At 43.0% G+C, this 22,596-nt stretch overlaps 1 pseudogene; it reads right to left on the minus strand.

Annotated features, from left to right (window-relative positions):
- Positions 1-3,089: 3,089 nt before the first annotated feature.
- Positions 3,090-22,596, minus strand: part of LOC145537724 (MYND-type zinc finger-containing chromatin reader ZMYND8-like) — a 94,191-nt pseudogene continuing 74,684 nt past the window's right edge.

A 22,596-nucleotide genomic window follows, 5' to 3' on the forward strand; every position in this document is an offset into this window, starting at 1 on the left:
AAGAATTTTATGAATATTTGAGATGCATTGATAGTGCGGATCTGTAAAGCCAAACGTCTTTGAGATCTGATTCAAATAGGAAAACTGTGTACTCCCTGTCTTCAGTTTTATGGGGATTTCACATGCATTCCCACACGTCCACCATGCTCAACCTTCATCTGAAGACAAAAACTGTGACATTAAGAGAAGAAGAATGGTCTATTCACAGAGAAGGCTAGTGGTAAAGTCAAAATGGATCCAGTTTCCTGCCTACATCCCTGCTCAGTAGTGTAACCGCTTGTAAGCATTCCTAAGGGCAACTAGGATACACAAGTCAAAGATGCTTCTCCCAGGATTACAGAGTTGGATTGAGAAGCTATACGTTTGTTTACCTCTCATCCCATTCTTAAGATCACATACCATAACTGTTAACCCATCAGAAGATGGGCAGCTCTAGCACATATTTAGAGACAATGCCTGCTTCTGTCTAAGACCAAGGTTGTAGATCCAAGTGGCATATAGGGTAAGGTTTCCATCTCAGGACACCACATGACTCCCCAGGGATTCTCCTTCTCTGGAAAGCTCTCAAAAGATGATGTGAGAAGAATATTTTGAGGGAGGAAAACAAGGAAACCGACAAGAGTTGTGTTCTTTCTAATTGTCTTCAGTCTCACTTATCATCCCATGTATAATGACAAAGTCTCCCCAGCACTGCCAATACCAATTTTTTGATGTTCTTCAGCCACTCAGTCTTGTCTGACTCTTTGTGACTCCGTGTAAGCAAGAACCCTGGTTTCCCCTGACTTTCAAATCATCAGTTTACTCAAACTCATGACTTTTGAGTCAGTGATGCTTTGCAGCCATCTCACCCTCTGGCATTCCCTTCTCGTCCTTCCCTCAATCTTTCCCAGCATCAGTTTCTTCCCAGTGATTTCACTCTAGGCCCTAAGTGGTCAATATATTGGCTCTTCATGGTCAGCGTCAGAACTTCCGTGAATAGTCTGAGTTGAACTCCTTCATGCTTGACTAGTTTGAACTCCATGCTCACAACAAAACTCTCACACATCTTCTCCAGACCCACTACTGCAAAGCATCGGTATTTTGGCACTCAGTTCCTGTGGTCCTGCTCACTCTGCCATACGTTACTCCTGAAAATCAACTTTGACCATTCGGATCTTTTTCAGTAATCACTCAGCTTATTAACATGGTGTCTAGATTGGTCGTAGCTTTTCATCCAAGTGGCAAGTGCCTTTTCATTTCGTGGCTGAAGTCACTCCCCGCAGTGATATCAGAGGTCAAGAAAGTGAAACCTGTCACTGAGTCAATTGTATCCCATTGCTAGATCTCAAAATGTTTGGACCACATTCCATGATCTTATTTTTAGTGTTTGTTGGTTTGTGTTTAGATTGAGTTTTAATCCAGCTTTTCCTTTCACCTCTTCAGAAGGCTCTTTAGTCCCTAGTGTTTTTCAGCCATTTGTGTGCTGTCATCTTATAACTAAGGTTATTCACACTTCTCACAGTAATTCTGTTTCCAGCTTCAAATTCTTTCAGCAAGTTATTGTCCATGATATACTCTGCACAGAAGTCAAATAAGCTGGGTGACAATATATAGCCTTGATGTATTTCCTTCCCTATTTTGTACCAGTCTGTTGTTCCTTCTCCAGTTACAACTGTTGTTTCTTGACCTGCATGCACCTTTCCCAGGAAACAGGTATGGTGGTCTTATATTCTTATCTCTTTAAGAATTTTCCACAGTTTGTTGTGACCCACACAGTTCTACCGCTTCCCCCATGACTCAGATTGTAAAGCGTCTGCCTGCAATGGGGGAGGCCCAAGTTCGATCGCCGGGTCTGGAAGATCCCCTGGAGAAAGAAATGGTAGGCTACAGCCCATGGGGTCTCAAAGACTCAGACACAAATGAATGACCTCACTTTCACACGCAGTCTAAGCCATTAACAGAGATAATAAAGGAGATGTAAATGACTTTATGAAACATCCTTGCTTTTTCTATGATCCAGACTCCAATTAAGGTTTACCTATTAAGATTAAATGACTAACTACACCTGCCTGCTCTCTCTCTCTTTGTTTCAAGTTGTTGCTGCTGCTAAGTCGCTTGAGTTGTGTCCGACTCTGTGCGACCCCAGAGACGGCAGCGTACCGGGCTCCTCCATCCCTGGGATTATGCAGGCAAGAACACTGGAGTGGGTTGCCATTTCCTTCTCCAATACATTTAAGTGAAAATTGAAAGTGAAGTCCTTCAGTTGTGTCCGACTCTTCACGACCCTATGGACTGAAGCCCAGCAGGCTCCTATGCCCATGGGATTTTCCAGGCAAGAGTACTGGAGTGAGATGCCATTGCCATCTCCATTTTTCAAGCTATCATCTACCAACTGTTACATTCCTGGGCACTTGCCATCTTCTTATGGGCTCTCCTGGTGGCTCAGTTGGCAAAGCAACTGCCTGCAATCTGGAGACTTGGGTTCACTCCCTGGGTCGGGAAGATCTCCTGCAGAAGGAAATGGGAACCCACACCAGTGCGCTTGCCTGGAAAATTAGTATTAAATTATGCCCATGCCCATCTCTGACCTTTGACACCCACTTGAAACAGTTAAGTTTCCAGAGCGGAAATAAGGAATCTGTGCTCCGGGAAAATGTCAGGACAATTTGACAAACAGCTAGATATTTTCAGGAACGGACTTTTTGAGCCCAATACCTGTATCATCTTTTGTCTGGAAAAGAACTATGCTTCCTCAAACTGATGACAATTCCTCATTAGCAGAAATTTCAGGAAAAATAACTCCGCTTATCTGCATGTTCGAAGTCAATGATGTACCAGTTATGTGTCTATGCATGAAAGTTCCCATTAAACGGATAAATTCATGTCAACTAAACTTTGTGCAGAAGCGAGGTGGCTGCGACGGCTCGGCGCAGAAGCATGGCCGAGAGGGCCTAGGCCGGGTCGGGGGGTGGGGCGGCGGCCGAGAGGGCCTAGGCCGGGCCAGGGGCCGGGGGCGGCGGCCAAGAGGGCCTAGGCCGGGCCGGGGACCGGGGGTGGCGCCCGAGAGGGGCTAGGCCAGGCCGGGGGCCGGGGGTGGCGGCCGACAGGGGCTAGGCCGGGCCGAGGTCCGGGGGCCGGGGCAGCGGCCGACAGGGTCTAGACCGGGCCGGCAGCCGGGGGCGGCGGCTGACAGGGCCTAGGTCAGGCCGGGGCCGAGGGCCAGGATCGTCGGCGGACAGGGCCTAGGCCCCCGGGCGAGGGAGGGTGATGGTGGCCGACAGGTCCTAGTCTGGACCTGGGGCTGGGGCCGGTGACGGCGGCGGCGGCGATAGGAATTACCCAAGACCCAAGGTAAGAGAAACCCAAGTAAGATGGTAAGTGTTGCGAGAGGGCATCAGAGGGCAGACACACTAAAACTAAAATTACAGAAAACTAGCTAATCTGATCACACGGACCACAACCTTGTTTAACTCAATGAAAATAAGCCATGCCGTGTGGGGCCACCCAAGACGGATGGGTCATGGTGGAGAGGTCTGACAGATTGTGGTCCACTGGAGAAGGGCATGGCAAACCACTTCAGTATTCTTGCCTTGAGAACCCCATGAACAGTATGAAAAGGCAAAAGGATAGGACACTGAAAGATGAACTCCCAAGGTCAGTAGGTGCCCAATATGCTAATGGAGATCAGTGGAGAAATAACTCCAGAAAGAATGATGGGATGGAGCCAAAGCAAAAACGATACACAGCTGTGGATGTGACAGGTGATAGACGCAAAGTCCGATGCTGTAAACAGCAATATTGCATCGGAACCTGGAATGTTAGGTCCATGAATCAAGGAAAAGTGGAAGTGGTCAAACAGGAGACGGCAAGAGTGAACGTCGACATTCTAGGAATCAGCGAACTAAGATGGACTGGAATGGGTGAATTTAACTCAGATGACCATTATATCTACTAATGTGGGCAAGAATCCCTTAGAAGAAATCCAGTAGCCATCACGGTCAACAAGAGTCCAAAATGCAGTACTTGCATGCAATCTCAAAAACGACAGAATGATCTCTGTTTGTTTTCAAGGCAAACCATTCAATATCACGGTAATCCAAGTCTATGCCCCGACCAGTAACGCCAAAGAAGCTGAAGTTGAACGGTTCTATGAAGACCTACAAGACCTTCGAGAACTAACACCCAAAAAAGATGTCCTTTTCATTATAGGGGACTGGAATGCAAAAGTAGGAAGTCAAGAAACACCTGGCGTAACAGGCAAGTTTGGCCTTGGAGTACAGAATGAAGCAGGGCAAAGGCTAAGAGAGTTTTGCCATGAGAATGCACTCGTAATAACAAACACCCTATTCCAACAACACAAGAGAAGACTCTACACGTGGACACCACCAGATGGTCAACACTGAAATCAGATTGATTATATTCTTTGCAGCCAAAGACGGAGAAGCTCTATACAGTCAGCAAAAACAAGACCAGGAGCAGACTGTGGCTCAGATCATGAACTGCTTATTGCCGAATTCAGACTCAAAATGAAGAAAGTAGGGAAAACCACTAGACCATTCAGGTATGACCTAGATCAAATCCCTAATGTGTATACAGTGGAAGTGACAAATAGATTCAAGGGACTAGACCTGATAGACAGAGTGCCTCATGAACTATGGACAGAGGTTCGTGACATTGTACAGGAGACAGGGATCAAGAAAATCCCCATGGAAAAGAAATGCAAAAAAGCAAAATGGCTGTCTGAGATGGCCTTACAGATAGCTGGGAGGAGAAGAGAAGCGAAAAGCAAAGGAGAAAAGGAAAGATATTCCCATCTCAATGCGGAGTTCCAAAGAATAGTAAGGAGGGATAAGAAAGCCTTCCTTAGCGATCAGTGCAAAGAAACAGAGGAAAACAACAGATTGGGAAAGACTAGAGATCTCTTCAAGAAAATTAGAGATACCAAAGGAACATTTCCTGCAAAGATAGGCCCGATAAAGGACAAAAATGGTATGGACCTAACAGAAGCAGAAGATACTAAGAAGAGGTGGCAAGAATACACAGAAGAACTGTACGAAAAAGATCTTCACCACCCATATAATCACGATGCTCTGATTACTCACCTAGAGCCAGATATCCTGGAATGTGAAGTCAAGTGGGCCTTAGAAAGCATCACTATGAACAAAGCTAGTGGAGGTGATGGAATTCCAGTTGAGCTATTTCAAATCCTCAAAGGTGATGCTGTGAAAGTTCTGAACTCGATATGCCAGCAAATTTGGAAAACTCAGCAGTGGCCACAGGACTGGAAAAGGTCAGTTTTCATTCCAATCCCAAAGAAAGGCAATGCCAAAGAATGCTCAAACTACAGCACAATTGTATTCATCTCACATGCTAGCAAAGTAATGCTCAAAATTCTCCAAGGCAGGCTTCAGCAAAACGTGAACCGTGAACTTCCAGATGTTCAAGCTGGTTTTAGAGAAGGCAGAGGAACCAGGGATCAAATTGCCAATATCCACTGGATCATCGAAAAAGCAAGAGTTCCAGAAAAAAAAAAACACATCTATTTCTGCTTTATTGACTATGCCAAAGCCTTTGACTGTGTGGATCACAATAAACTGTGGAAAATTCTGAGAGAGATGGGAATACAAGACCATCTGACCTGTCTCTTGAGAAACGTGTGTGCAGGTCAGGAAGCAACAGTTAGAACTGGACATGGAACAAGAGACTGGTTCCAAAGAGGTAAAGGAGTCCGTCAAGGCTGTATATTGTCACCCTGCTTATTTAACTTATATGCAGAGTACATCATGAAAAACGCTGGGCTGGAAGAAACACAAGCTGGAATCAAGATTGCCAGGAGAAATATCAATAACCTCAGATATGCAGATGACACCACCCTTATGGAGGAGAGTGAAGAAGAACTAAAGAGCCTCTTGATGAAGGTGAAGGAGGAGAGTGAAAATGTTTGCTTAAAGCTCAACGTTCAGAAAACTAAGATCATGGCATCTGGTCCCATCACTCCATGGGAAATACATGGGGAAACAGTGGAACAGTGTCAAACTTTATTTTTTTGGGCTCCAGAATCACTGCTGATGGTGATTGCGGCCATGAAATTAAAAGACGCTTACTCCTTGGAAGGAAGGTTATGGCCAACCTAGATAGCATATTTAAAAGCAGAGACATTACTTTGCCAACAAAAGTCCATCTAGTCAAGGCTATGGTTTTTCCAGTGGTCATGTATGGATGTGAGTGTTGGACGGTGAAGAAAGCTGAACACCGCAGAACTGATGCTTTTGGACTGTGGTGTTGGAGAAGACTCTTGAGAGTCCCTTGGACTGCAAGGAGATCCAATCAATCCATCCTATAAGAGATCAATCCTGGGTGTTCTTTGGAAGGTCTGATGTTGAAGCTGAAACTCCAATACTTTGGCCACCTCACGCGAAGGGTTGACTCATTGGAAAAGATCGTAATGCTGGGTAGGATTTGGGGCGGGAGGAGAAGGGGATGACAGAGGATGAGATGGTTGGATGGCATCACCGACTCGATGAACATGGGTTTGTTAGACTCTGGGAGGGAGGCCTGGTGCGCTGCATTTCATGGGGTCGCAGAGAGTCGGACACGTCTGAGTGGCTAAACTGAACTGAAGTGAAACTTTGTTGCTTTACTGGCATGCATAAATGAATTACAGAGCTTGCCTAGAAAGAAAATCAGAAGTTCTGATTTGGCAGAAAATAAGAAGATGTTGAGGGCAACTCTCTTCATGGGTCATCACAAATAATACCTCTATAAAGGAAACAGTTCCCCTAGTGCATCCAATGAATATTACCAGAAGACCTTCCTCAACTATATGGGAACAAGACGTAACTGGGAAGAATGGAAGGAAGATGGGAGAAGGAGGATGAGAGGTTTAGGACCAAACCTGTGTCTTGCGGTGGGAGATGGAGAAGCAGGGGATAGATTGAGGATTCAGGTAAGTCACCTCAGTAAACTTAAATTACTTTTGACTGAAAGGAAGCAAGGTGAAGAAGCTGATGAAATATGGTTTGTCTAGAGTGAGAATCAAACAGAGAATGTGTGGTGTGGTCTTACATGTCCAAAACTGCAATGCAGGTCAACCAGTGTTCATAGGGCCTGGAAGATGAAACATGGGGTTAGAAAGCCAACCTGGGAGTGAACTGCGTTTGACTGTGTAGAGATGGAGTGATGGATCTGGGATGTCAAAGTGTGTAGGAAGGAATGCTTTTTGAAAAATCCCAAACTGACAGAGAAGCGGGACCTTAGGGTTCAGTCACACAGAGGAGGTAACACCATTGAATCCTCCCCCCCACCCCCACCCTTTCCCACAAGCTAAGACCTACTATCAGGCAATAGAAAACAACTAGCTAGAACTAACACTCATGCTTCTGCCACCACAGGCTAGAAACCGATCCCAGTAGGGCCATAAATTTTCTGCCTGTGGTTGCAGACTCTTTGTCTATGGCATACAAAAGGGACAATAGATTTCCAATGAATGAAAATATTCAGGCTCTGGCAGCACTAAAAACAAATAGGAGTTATCCCAGATTAGAGTCTGACCTGTCCCTACTGAAGATCCAAGTTCATTTCTGCCCACGTTTGGGCAAGCTTTCTCAAGAGGTGGAGCTGTGCTGTGGCTCGTGTTCAGGACCAGAACACTGACAGCAGGGACCCTAATAACATTCATTATACTGACCACGTTTTGCTATGCTGTGTGGTTGGTTCACTCGTTTTATCGCTTGTAGGCTTTCTCATTATTCTTGCTTATTTAGTGTTTTAAGATTGTTTACATCATATATTTATTTTTTTGTATGTATCTAACATGTACTTTGTTTTCCTCCTTTCTGTGCCTTTTGTTGATGTTGATCCTTGTCATGTTTGTTTTAATAGGTATATATTCCTATATTAACTGTGATTTTATGTTGTTCTGTGGGAAAGCTCTTGTCATTTTTGTCAGATTTCTTTATTTTTTACCTGACACTCTGCTCTAGTGTTGTTTTATGTCTTGCAAGTTATTTTCTTAGTTGTATTATTGGTTCTGTGTTCTTCCCTATTGTGATTTTTGCTTGTGTTATTTTCTTTTCTTTTTTTTTATTATTTTTTTCTTTGATTTTGGTTTCTTACAATTTGTCTGACTTCCTTTGTTTCCTCTGTCTAATCTTTTACTATGTGATCTTGGTTCTCTGACCAGAAGTCGGGCCTGTTCTTGTAGAGTTTCAGCACCATATCGAAGACCATAGACTACCAGAGAATTTCTGGTTCCAGCGAATATTAATTGGTGAGAGTGTCTATGAAGGCTTCCATCAGAAACTAAGAACCAATTCCACTCAAAAGGCTATATTATCCAGAGCTGATGCCTCACACCACACCAAAAGCAAAACAGAAACACAAGCCATATCATCCACAGATGGACGGCCTAAAGTCAGACTAAACCCGTACATACCTGCAAAAGATACCACCATGAGAAAGAGAAGTGTCAGCTGTGGAATATAGATGCCAGAGAATATAGTTGCCAGTCCCTCCCCCTCCAAGGACACAGAAACCACTGCACCAAACTTATCCACTCAGGGTGTATTTGGAAGCAAGAACTGCAACCCTGCAGCCTGGGGAGAAAAGACCATTAACATAGTAAGATAAACAAATGTGAAGAAAGTCAAGTACGTTGCAGGCAAAGAAACAATGTAAAAACATATGAGCCATAATTAAAGAGGAAATAGGAATTGTCACTGAAAAAGAATTGAGAGGAACAATAGTAAAGGTGATCAAACGTCTCAGAAAATAATTGGAGATCATGCAAGAAACATTTAAGAAGGGCGTGGAACAACTAAACAACAACAACAAATGAATGATAGCACAATAACTGCCATATGTGTACTGTAGGCTCACCCATGCCTTTGTACAGCAGAAGCCAGAACAACATTGGAAAATAATTATCTTCCAAATTAAAAATAAAGTATTAAAGAAAAACAGACTTTAAATAACACAACAGACCTGGCAATTCAATTGATACTTAAGTAGATTAATTCAAAACACCAGCAGAATGCAATTTCTTCTCAAGGGCAAATGAAATATGTCTGGATAAATCACATACTGGATCACAAATCAGGCCTTGGTAAATTGAAGTTAATCAAAAAATTATCAAGCATTTTTTTTTTTTTACCGCAATATATGTTATGATTTATGGAGAAGGAAATGGCAACCCACTCCAGTATTCTTGCCTGGAGAATTCTGTGGACAGAGGAGCCTGGTGGGCTGCTGTCCATGGGGTCACACAGAGTCGGACACGACTGAAGTGACTTAGCATGCATTCATGTTATGATTTAAATGTCAGTCATGCTTATAGTTTCCATTGTTGTGCAAAAGTTTTTAATTTTAATTAGGTCCCATTCGTTTATTTTTGCTTTTATTTCCAATATTCTGGGAGGTGGGTCATGGAGGATCCTGCTGTGATTTATGTCGGAGAGTGTTTTGCCTATGTTTTCCTCTAGGAGTTTTATAGTTTCTGCTCTTATGTTTAGATATTTAATCCATTTTGAGTTTATTTTTGTGTACGGTGTTAGAAAGTGTTCTAGTTTCATTCTTTGACAAGTGGTTGACCAGTTTTCCAGCACCACTTTTTAAAGAGATTGTCTTTTCTCAATTGTATATTCTTGCCTCCTTTGTCGAAGATAAGGTGTCCATATGTGCGTGGATTTATCTCCGGGCTTTCTATTTTGTTCCATTGATCGATATTTCTATCTTTGTGCCAGTACCATACTGTCTTGATGACTGTGGCTTTGTAGTAGAGCCTGAAGTCAGGCAGGTTGATTCCACCAGTTCCATTCTTCTTCCTCAAGATTGCTTTCAGAATCGGAGAAAATAATAGCAAATGAAGCAACAGACAAACAATTAATCTCAAAAATATACAAGCAACTTCTGCAGCTGAATTCCAGAAAAATAAACGACCCAATCAAAAAATGGGCCAAAGAACTAAACAGACATTTCTCCACAGAAGACATCCAGATGGCTAACAAACACATGAAAAGATGCTCAACATCACTCATTATTAGAGAAATGCAAATCAAAACCACAATGAGGTATCATTTCACACCAGTCAGAATGGCTGCTATCCAAAAGTCTACAAGCAATAAATGCTGGAGAGGGTGTGGAGAAAAGGGAACCCTCTTACACTGTTGGTGGGAATGCAAACTAGTACAGCCACTATGGAGAACAGTGTGGAGATTCCTTAAAAAACTGGGAATAGAACTGCCATATGACCCAGCAATCCCACTGCTGGGCATATACACCGAGGAAACCAGAATTGAAAGAGGCGCGTGTACCCCAATGTTCATCGCAGCACTGTTTACAATAGCCAGGACATGGAAGCAACCTAGATGTCCATCAGCAGACGAATGGATAAGGAAGCAGTGGTACATATACACAATGGAATATTACTCAGCCATTAAAAAAAATACATTTGAATCGGTTCTACTGAGATGGATGAAACTGGAGCCCATTATACAGAGTAAAGTAAGCCAGAAAGAAAAACGCCAATACAGTATACTAATGCATATATGGAATTTGAAAGATGGTAACGATAACCCTATATGCGAGACAGAATAAGAGACACAGATGCATAGAACAATTTTATGGACTCTGAGGGAGAAGGTGAGGGTGGGACATTCTGGGAGAGTAGCATTGAAACATGTATATTATCATATGTGAAACAGAACACCATTCCATGTTCGATGCATGAGACAAGGGCTCAGGGCCGGGGCAATGGGATGACCCAGAGGGATGGGATGGGGAGGGAGGAGGGTGGGGGGTCCAGGAAGGGGAACACATGTAAACCCATGGCTGATTCATGTCAATGTATGGCAAAAACTATTACAATACTGTAAAGTAATTAGCCCCCAACTAAAATAAAAAAAAAACAAAAACAAATAAATGGTATTGTATCCTGTAAAAAAAAAAATAATAAATGTCAGTCATGGTGTGTGTAGGGGGACAAAACAAAAACAAACAAACAAAAATGTAAGTAACAAAGACAAAACAAACAAACAAAACAACCAAAAAAACACTTGAATATTCAGTCTCATGAATGTACCTCTTCATGGCCAAGAAATCCACAAAAAATCAGAGAGAAAATATATATATATTGATAGAAACGAATGACAATAAAAATGCAATTACATAAAACCTATGAAACAGGATAAAACACTAAAAGAGTAAAGATTACAATAAAGAAATGTCTCAAGTAATCAACCTAACGTTACAACTGAGGCAATTAGAGAAAGAAGAAAAAACACAAAACCCAAAATTGGCTTTCGGGAAAAAAAGTCACTGAAGCTAGAACAGGAAAACAAAAGAAAAAATATAGGCAATAGCAAAGATCAATAATACCAAAAGGGGGCTCTTGGGAAACATAAAGAAAATACATAAATCATGAGCCAGACTCATCAACAAAGAAAGGGAGAACACTCTAATCAATAAAGTTAGACATGAGAAAGGAGACATTATAACCGATACCACAGAAACATCAAAGGATCATAAGAGATTACAACAAACAAGTTTAAGCCAATAAAATGTAGAATCTGGAAGCCACAGACTAATTCTTAAGAACTCAACTAAGATGAAACATAAAATATGAACACAGCATTACAAGCTCTAATATTGAAACTGGTATAAAAATTTTTCCAGTTAACAAAATTCAAGGTCCAGATGGTGTCAGAGGTTAGTTTTTTTTTTCTTTCTGTTTTTTTTTATTATTTTATAAATTTATTATATATAGAAAACTATAAAAGACTGATGAAAGAAATCAAAGAGGACACAAACAGATGGAGAAATATACCGTGTTCATGGATTGGAAGAATTAATATAGTGAAAATGAGTATACTACCCAAAGCAATCTATAGATTCAATGCAATCCCTATCAAGCTACCAATGGTATTTTTCACAGAACTAGAACAAATCATCTCACAATTTGTATGGAAATATAAGAAACCTCGAATAGCCAAAGCAATCTTGAGGAAGAAGAATGGAACTGGAGGAGTCAACCTACCTGACTTCAGGCTCTACTACAAAGCCACAGTCATCAAGACAGTATGGTACTGGCACAAAGATAGAAATATAGATCAATGGAACAGGTTAGTTTTATAAACCATTAAGAGAAATGCTAACACATACACTTCTAAAACTCTTCCAAAATACTACAGTGGTAGGAAAACGCACAAACTCATCCTACGAGTACAGCATCACCCTGATAGCAAGCCCAGAGATAAGACAGGAAAGGAAAATTATAGGCCACCATCACGTAGTTGAACATAGATGCAAACATCCTCAACAAAATACTCCCAAGAAGAATCCAACACCACATTAAAAGTATCCAACAGCTTAATTAATTGAGGTTTTCCCCAGATATGCAAACATCCTCCAGGATCTGTGTATCAGTCCATCAGATGCACTGTAACAAATTGAAGGATTAAAACCATGTGAGCACCTCGATAGATGCTGAAAAAACTTGGAAGAAATTCAAAAATCATATGTGATAAAAAAAACTCTCCAGAAACTGAGCATAGCAAAAATTGCCTCAACATAATAAAGGCACACAAATCAAAACTACAATGAAGTATCATCTCACACCATCCAGCATGGTGATCATTATAAAATCGACAACAGGGGACTTGGCTAGTGGTCCAGAAGCTAGACACCATGATCCTAAATCAAGGATTCCATGTTTGATCCCTGGTCAGGGAATTAGATTCCACATGCAGCAATTAAACCCTGGTGTAAACAAATGAAGAAGTAAATGTGTGTGTGTGTGTGTGTGTATGCATTCATATTCATAAATTAACAAATATGTGTTTACACTATAATATACATTCATAATATAGATGTAATATACAAATAATTATATTATAAATTAACAAGTATACACACACACACACAAATATAAATCTTAAAACAATAAATGAAGGATATGATGTGGAAGAAAGGGAACTCTTCACAGTGTTGTTAGGAATGTAAATAAATACTGCCATGATACAGCAGAGTATGAAAGTTGTTTAGAAAACTAGCAATAACACTATGATATGACCCTAAAAATCACATTATGTGACATATACCCAAATGAAACCACCATTGAAAAAAAAAAGGTGTATCCCAGTATCCATTTCAATACCATTTACAGTAGACAAGTTATGTAAGCAATCTAGGTATCCATTTACTGAAGAATAGATAAAGAAGTTATGGCACATGCTCAGAATGGAAACTTTCTCGTGCACAAAAAGGAAAAAAAAAAAACCAATGGATTATTTCTAGAGATATGGATGGATCTAGAGCCTATTTTACAGAGTGAAGTAATTCAGAAAGAAGAGTCCAATATTGTAGATTAAGGCATATATGTGGAATCTAGAAAACTGGTTCTGAAGAATCTATTTGAAGGCTGGGAAAAGAAATGCAGAGGTAAAGTACAGACTTGGGCACAGAAGTGGAAGCAGATAGTGGAATGGATTGAGCAAGATGCCCAGGCATGTGTACAATACCAAGTATGAAGTAGTTAGCCAGTGAGAGGCTCCTCCTCAGGACTCTGAGGTGCTCTAGGGAAGTGGATTGTGGAGTAGGAGAGGAGGCTTAAGAGCAGGTGGGAGGGCTTCTCAAAAGGGAGGCTCATGCATATATACTGATAGATGATTTACATTGTTGTACAGCAGAAAGTACCAGCCATTGTAAAGCAATCACACTCCAATTTCAACTTGTTTCTTAAATTGGAAAATGAATGTCAGTCCTTGGCAAACTTGGGCAAGTGACAAGAAATGCATCACAGGGCATAAGTCAAGTATAATGTGTACCAGTGCATATGTCAAGTAAAATCTGCACCAAAGACTGCTTTCGTATGTATAGAAAAAACATAAAGCAAAAACTTACAATTCAGAGCTAACCTAGCCAGAATAAACTCAGACTCTAGACATAAGCGTTCCTCACTTCATTTGATTGGCAATGTTTCTCAAAGGAAAGAGCGATTACCAAATGATGTCAACAATTTATAGAAACACAAATTCCTGCATGCTTTAGTACATAATAGTAACCTTTGACATTTAGAACTATGCTAAGTCAGTTCAGTTCAGTTCAGTCGCTCAGTCGTGTCCGACTCACTGCGACACCATGAATTGCAGCACGCCCGGCCTTCCTGTCCATCACCAACTCCCGGAGTCTACCCAAACCCATGTATCGAGTCGGTGATGCCATCCAACCATCTCATCCTCTGTCGTCCCCTTCTCCTCCTGCCCCCAATCCTACCCAGCATCAGCGTCTATTCCAATGAGTCAACACTTCGCATGAGGTGGCCAAATTATTGGAGTTTCAGCTTCAACATCAGATCTTTCAATGAACACCCAGGATTGATCTCTTTTAGGATGGATTGATTGGATCTCCTTGAAGTCCAAGGAACTTTCAAGAGTCTTCTCCAACACCACAGTTCAAAAGCATCAATTCTGTGGCGCTCAGCTTTCTTCACCATCCAACTCTCACATCCATACATGACCACGGGAAAAACCATAGCCTTGACTAGACGGACTTTTGGTGGTAAAGTAATGTCTCTGCTTTTAAATATGCTATCTAGATTGGCCATAACCTTCCTTCCAAGGAGTAAGCGTCTTTTAAATTCATGGCTGCAATCACCATCAGCAGTGATTCTGGAGCCCAAAAAATTAAAGTCTGACACTGTTTCCACTGTTTCCCCATCTCTTTCCCATGGAGTGATGGGACCAGATGCCATGATCTTAGTTTTCTGAACGTTGAGCTTTAAGCCAACTTTTCCACTCTCCTCCTTCACATTCATCAAGAGGCTTTTCAGTTCTTCTTCACTCTCTACCATAAGGGTGGTGTCATCCGCATATCTGAGGTTATTGTTATTTCTCCTGGCAATCTTGACTTCACCTTGTGTTTCTTCCAGCCCAGAATTTCTCATGATGTACTCTGCATATAAGTTAAGTAAGCAGGGTGACAATATACAGCCTTGACAGACTCCTTTTCCTGTTTCGAGCAAGTCTGTTGTTTTATGTCCAGTTCTAACTGTTGCTTCCTGACCTGCACACACGTTTCTCAAGAGACAGGTCAGGTGGTCTGTCATTCCCATCTCTTTCAGAATTTTCCACAGTTTATTGTGATCCACAGAGTCAAAGGCTTTGGCATAGGCAATAAAGCAGAAATAGATGTTTTTATGGAACTCTCTTGCTTTTTCAATGATCCAGCGGATATTGGGAATTTCATCTCTGGTTCCTCTGCCTTTTCTAAAACCAGCTTGAACATCTGGAAGTTCACGGTTCACATAGTGCTGAAGCCTGCCTTGGAGAATTTTGAGCATTACTTTGCTAGCATGTGACATGAGTGCCATTGTGCTGTAGTTTGAGCATTCTCTGGCATTGCCTTTCTTTGGGATTGAAATGAAAACTGACCTTTTCCAGTCCTGTGGCCACTGCTGAGTTTTCCAGATTTGCTGGCATATCGAGTGCAGCACTTTCACAGCATCACCTTTAAGGATTTGAAATAGCTCAACTGGAATTCCATCACCTCCACTAGCTTTGTTCATAGTGATGCTTTCTAAGGCCCACTTGACTTCACATTCCAGGATGTCCGGCTCTAGGTGAGTAATCAGAGCATCGTGATTATATGGGTTGTGAAGATCTTTTTTCTACAGTTCTTCTGTGTATTCTTGCCACCTCATCTTAGTATCTTCTGCTTCTGTTACGTCCATAACATTTCTGACCTTTATCGGGCCTATCTTTGCAGGAAATGTTCCTTTGGTATCTCTAATTTTCTTGAAGAGATCTCTAGTCCCTTGGACTGCAAGGAGTTCCAACCAGTCCACCGTAAAGGAGATCAGTCCTGGGTGTTCATTGGAAGGACTGATGTTGAAGCCGAAACTCCAGTACTTTGGCCACCTGATGCCAAGAGCTGACTCATTAGAAAAGACCCTGATGCTGGGAAAGTTTGAGGGCAGGAGGAGAAGGGGACGACAGAGGATGAGACTGTCGGATGGCATCACTGACTCATTGGACCTGGGTTTGGATGGACTCCGGGAGTTGGTGATGGGCAGGGAGGCCTGGGGTGCTGTGCACTGGGTCACAATGAGTCGGATATGACTGAGCGACTGAACGGAACTGAACTCAACTGAATCAACCTAAGATACACCTACGTCTAATCTTGTTAGGTGAGCAAGTGTTTAAGTCTTCATTACAGCTAAAAGAGACTCAAGGCCAGCTCAAGATAGTCACTGGCCTTCAATTTTTTAGTGAGTGAATAGAAGGTGCTTGATGAATATACATGAATGCCCCCAGTTCTGTGCACTGTGAGGTTGTATGCCTACAGGAAAAAAACTATACACGTGTCCTTTTGGTTCCAGGAGCACCATACACCCTTTCTTGCCTCTGAGGGCTCTACAATTTTGATAGCTGGGTCAGGACAGCCTCTCTGGAGGGGTGACATTTGAGTAAGAGCTAGTGAAGGGGAAGGCTGGGGCCATGCAAATAGAAGGGTAGGTAGTCAAAGCGGGAAGAAGCACAAGCTGAAGTCAAGATTGCCAGGAGAAATATCAATAACCTCAGATATGCATATGACGCAACCCTTATGGCAGGAAGTGAAGAAGAACTAAAGAGCCTCTTGACGAAAGTGAAAGAAGAGACTGGAAAAGTTGGCTTAAAGCTCTACGAGTTTAGAAAACTAAGATCATGGCATCTGGTCCCATCACTTCATGGGGAAAAATGGGGAAACAGCGGAAACTCAGTCAGACTTTATTTTTTGGGGCTCCAAAATCACTGCTAATGGTGATGGTAGCCATGCAATTAAAAGAAGCTTACTCCTTGAAAGGAAGGTGATGACCAAACTAAACAGCATAGTTAAAAAGCAGAGACATTACTTTGCCATCAAAGGTCCATCTAGTCAAGGCTATGGTTTCTCCAGTGGTCATGTAGGGATGTGAGAGTTGGACGGTGAAGAAAGGTGAGCTCCCAAGACTTGATGCTTTTAAACTGTGGTGTTGGAGAAGACTCTTGAGAGTCCTTTGGACTGCAAGGAGATCCAACCAGTCCATTGCAAAGGAGGTCAGTCTTGAGTGTTCATTGGAAGGACTGATGTTGAAGCTGAAACTCCAATACTTTGGCCACTTAATGTGAACGGTTGACTCATTGGAAAAGACAGTAGTGCTGGAAATGAAGCAAAACGTGATCCATCATGGGCAACAGATGCCATCTCTTTAATGCTTTTCAGCTCCCCCACTCTCCTGCCCTCAGCCTGGCTGAGTCTTTCATTCTCTGCAAAGATGGATGTTGGTGGGTGCGTGGCCAATCCGGTCCCTGTTTAAACTATGTAATTTATTTTTCTGGGGGGGAAATGAGCAAAGGGGAAGAGACTATCTCAGCAGCCTCCCTCCCAGGCCTGGTGGCTGCAGAACCCAGGGGGGTTTGCAACTGGTGGAGAGGTGGAGACAAATGACCTGCTAAAATGGAGATATTAGCAATATCGTCAGCCGGAACAGCCAAAGCCCCCTGTCCTGTCGCCGTATTACACACTGCTCAGGTGTTCATGGCCTGGGCTAATGAGGCCCATCCATCAGGCTGGGAGAGCTGCTGGCACACAGACTTTCTCATGAGTGGGCTGAAGCTGCTGCTTCAGACACTGGTGGGAATTTTTAGGGGAGCTTGTCATATGGGGGTACTGTATCCTAGTTTTCTTTGGTGGACTCCACTCTCTTCTAACCAGCTAAGGTTGGGGAATGGCAGTGTTTGATATTCCTGAATCCACCTCCTCCATACCAGGTGTTTGGAGCAAAACACATAGCAGTTTACCTGTACCAGCTGTGTGACTTTAAAGAAATTAATTAATCTTTCTCAATCTCAAACATGTCCTTTATAAAATGAAGTGGGATGGTGCCCACTTTGTCAGGGGAGGGATTGGAGGATTAAATAAAGTGATGATATTCGTAAAGAAAGAGTAATGGGTAAGGCCTGGGATTAGGTAGGGTGGGAGTTACAGCCCCCCCCCCCCCCCGCTGGCTGTGATGGAGCCTACTGGCTGGCTCCCTACATTCATTCTCCCCTTCTCTCTCAGAAAATGCTCCCGTATTTGTTTGTTTCCTCGCTAGGCAGGAGTGGCTGAGAATAAAGGCTACATCGTCCAGCTCCCTTTGTGGTAAGGTGTGATTTTCTGACACACATATCTGGCCATTGGGATTTGAGCAACAGCGATGTTGACCTGTGTCAGCTGTGCTCTTAAAGGGAAGAAGAGTCCGTCCCTCTCCCCTCCCCCTTTACTTTTCTGGTGCAGGGGGATTGCAGACCTTGAGGGGCTGAGAAGCCAACTTGGACTGTATGGTAAGAACAGTACTTGGATTGGCAGAGCAACAAGACAGAAGGCGCCTGTTTCCCTGGTGCTGTTCCAGCTCTATAAGCAGCTAATGAGACAAAGAGACAGCTCTCGATTTTTTAAGCTGCTGGCTGGCATCTCTGGCAACACAAACTCAATTTCACAGAAACTGGCCCTGTTGGGGACTACCTCGTTCACTGCCTCAGCCTGGATTCAGTGACACACTGCTCCTGTGGATTTTGCACAAGCAAGACTTTGAGGTGAGCTTTTATTATGAGGGCAGATTTTTTTTAATTTAATTATTAGGTACTTCCAAATTTAGCTCAAATGAATACTTTTATACTTCCAAATTTTAGTAATGCTTTCTCACCTTAAAATCCATTTGCTTGACAGTAATAAACTGGGGAAAATTCTGAAAGAGATGGGAATACCAGACCATCTGGCCTGTCTCTTGAGAAACCTGTAAGCATGTCAGGAAGCAACAGTTAGAACTGGACATGGAACAACAGACTGGTTCCAAATAGGAAAAGGTGTACATCAACGCTGCATATTGTCACCCTGTATATTTAAGTTGTATGCAGAGTACATCATGAGAAACACTGGACTGGAAGAAATACAAGCTGGAATCAAGATTGCCAGGAGAAATATCAGTGACTTCAGATATGCAGATGACATCACCCTTACGGCAGAAAGTGAAGAGGAACTAGAGAGCCTCTTGATGAAAGTGAAAGAGGAGAGTGAAAAAGTTGGCTTAAAGCTCAACGTTCAGAAAACTAAGATCATGGCATCTGGTCCCATCACTTCGTGGAAAATAGATGGGGAAACAGTGGAAAGAGTGTCATACTTTATTTTGGGGAGGGGGGCTCAAATATTACTGCTGATGGTGATGGCCCCCATGAAATTAAAAGACGCTTACTCTTTGGAAGGAAGGTTATGACCAACTCAGATAGCATATTTAAAAGCAGAGACATTACTTTGCCAACAAAGTTCCGTCTAGTCAAGGCTATGGTTTTCCCAGTGGTCATGTATGGATGTGAGAGCTGCTCGGTGAAGAAAGCTGAGGGCGGAAGAAATGATGCCTTTGTACACTGGTGCTGGAGAAGACTCTTGAGAGTCCCTTGGACTGCAAGGAGATCCAATCAGTGCATCCTAAAGGAGATCAGTCCTAAGTGTTCATTGGAAGGACTGATGTTGAAGCTGAAACTCCAATACTTTGGCCACCTCATGTGAGAGTTGACTCACTGGAAAAGACCCTAATGCTGGGTAAGTTTAGGGTCAGGAGGAGAAGAGGAGTACAGGGTGAGATGGTTGGATGGCATCACTGTCTCGATGGAGATGGGTTTGGGTAAACTCCGAGAGCTGGTGATGGACAGGGAGGCCTGGCATGCTGCGTTCATGGGATCACAAAGAGTCGGAAACGACTGAGCGACTGAACGGAACTGAGTACAGCTGCATTGGCTTTCGTTGTCAGTATATATATATATATAAATTCTTATTCTGTATTTTTCAACTGTTGTATATACTAGGAATCTTTCATATTCAGCCAGCTTTAAATGAGCAAACAAACAAACAAAAAAACTGTCAGAAAATCTCTTACTTTGAAAGTTTGCCTTATTCCCATTTATTGTGATGCAATTTGGCTTTTTTCGATATCAGTTTACTTTGTGTCTTCTATTTGTCAGACTTCCCTTGTTTTCTTGTATCACTTCTTTGCCATATTTTAAAAATGTATTTATCTTTGCATGTGTTGGTCTTCATTTCCATGAGGGTTTCTCTAGCTTAAGGTGGCATGGGCTACTCTTTAGTTGTGGCGTTGAGGCTTCTCATTGCAGTGGCTTCTGTTGTTGGCCAGCATGGACTCAGGTCAAGTGGACTCAGTAATTAAGGCTCCCGTGCTCTAGAACACAGACTCAGTAGTTGGGATGCATGGGCTCAGCTGCACCATGGCATATGGGATCCTCCTGGATCAGGGATGGAACCAGTGTTTCCTGCATTGGCAGGTGGGTTCTTTACCACTGAGCCCCCAGGAAATTCCCCTCTTCTTTGCTTTATTTTTAATTACATTCCTTGCTCATTCAGTTTTTCCCCTTTGTTATGTGCAAAGTCAGGCTCCTGTTTTCTTTCTCTGCTGACTCCCCTGGAGAGAGACCCTCCTCTGAGTTTCTGCAGATGGATTTAGCTTTCTCCCCCACCCCCGCAGCCCCAGGAAGTATTAATGACACCCTCTTTGGGTTCCTGAGTGCTAACTCTGCACAGGTCCTCTACTGGCCCCCTTGGCGTCTGTTCTCTGCAGTGTGACAGAGAAAAAGGCAGCTCAGAGAGGGTTGCCACTGGTTGAAGACCACACAGCTAACAATGGCAGAGCAGGGATTCAGGGCAAAATGCGCTCTCCTGGTCACCTGTTTCTGTGAGAGGCAGGTGGCTGTTGGGTGATGCGAGGGAGGGACCTGGGACACAGAATTGAAAGAGGCACCTCCAGGAGTTCCCTGGGTGTCCAGCGGTTAAGACTCTGTGCTTTCACTGCAGCGGGCATGGGTTCAATCTCTGCTTGGAGAACTAAGATCTCAAAAAATAAGGAACTATTTTATTCAGCTTTCCTCATAACGCGGTTGGTAAAGAATCTGCCTGCAATGAGGAGACCCCAGTTCCTGGGCTGGGAAGATCCCGTGGAGAAGGGATAGGCTACCTAAGCCAGGATTCTTGGTCTTCCCTGGTGGCTCAGCTTAAGGAAACTGCCTGCAATGCAGGAGACCTGGGTTTGGTCCCTGGGTCAGGAAATCCCCTGGAGAAGGGAAAGGACACCCCCTCTAGTATTCTGGGCTGGAGAAGTCCATGAACTGTATAGCCTAAGGGGTCACAAAGAGTCGGAAATGACTGAGCGAATCCACTTCACTTCACTTCAGTTTATAAAGCGGCATCTCTGTCAGCTCTACCTCTTCCTGGCTCACTAAGGGAGGGCCAGGAAGGGCGGCCCTAGACCAGCAGTTCCTGAAGAAGAAGGAGTGAATGTGACATATTCTAGGGGTGTGGTTTTTTTTACTGTTGTCTTGATATGGGGGGGGCACTACACATGGGGGCCGGTGCCTGCTTCATGGCATACACGTTAGACGTGAATGATTCTCAAATGTTCTGCCAGATATTTAGGTAAGTACAAACCCATTCATAATACCCTGAGTGGAGGCCCTTATCTGCACTTTGACCCATATGTTTAAGAAAAGATTTCTGGGCTGCAATTATTGTGCAAACTGGAGAAGTCTATGTTTTGTTTTATTCAGAGCCTAATCATGGGTTGCTTTGCAGTTTGTGGCAATCACATGATGGCCACAGTACCTCGATGGCTTTCTGAATGGCCGAGACTGCACACTTGTGTCCTCCTGCATTTGCCAGGCTGAATCCTCAGTGAGGACACGTTTGAGTGCAAGTGGGAGTGCTCAAACATTTACGTACTAGAGCATGCGCTGTTGTGAGTATAAATACATGTGTGTGCTCAGTTGTGTCCAACTCTTCGTGACGCTATAGACCCCAGGCTCTTTTGTCCTGGGATTCTTCAGGCAAGAATACTGGAGTGGGTTGCCATGGCCTCCTTCAGGGGACCTTCCTGACCCAGGGATCAAACCTGTGTCTCTTATGTCTCCTGCATTAACAGGTGGAATCTTTACCACTACCACCACCTGAGGAAACCCTGAGTACAAATGACCTACTCTTAGTTTTAAAAAAAAAAAAAAAATATGTGGGCCATTTTAAAGCTCTTTACTGAATCTGTTATCATCACTTCTTTTATGTTTATGTTATCATATCACTTGTTTTACATTTTGGTCTTGAGACACGGGGGATCTTAGCTCCATGTGGATAGAAGCTGCACCCCCTGCATTGGAAGGTCAAGTCTTAACCACTGGAACACCAGGGAGCTCACTCCCTATTTCTCTTTGTGTTACTGGATGTTGATCTCCAGGACAGTTGTGGGGTTTTATGTTTTTTTCTTTTTCAAAGTTTCCTGGGACAGAACATTTTGGTTTTAAGGTGGTTTTATTATCCATTAATATTTCATTTCAGGATAGTAAATGATCATTTCAAGACATCTGCCACACCACCCTAGGAAACCCCCTTTAACGTGAGAAGGCAAGTGAATAGCAGTGACAGCTCTATGGACTTCTCTGTCATTCTCCAGGTAAGAATGAGAGGGTATGTAGTGGGGTGCCCACGACCAGGAGCCTAAGCAGGTTCTCAATCTAACTGATAGAAGCAAAGTTTCTTTTGATCACTGTCACATGCTCAGAGTACAGATTC

This window comes from Giraffa tippelskirchi, chromosome Y, assembly GCF_054371585.1.
Source record: "Giraffa tippelskirchi isolate mGirTip1 chromosome Y, T2T-mGirTip1v1.2.pri, whole genome shotgun sequence".
Taxonomy (NCBI): domain Eukaryota; kingdom Metazoa; phylum Chordata; class Mammalia; order Artiodactyla; family Giraffidae; genus Giraffa; species Giraffa tippelskirchi.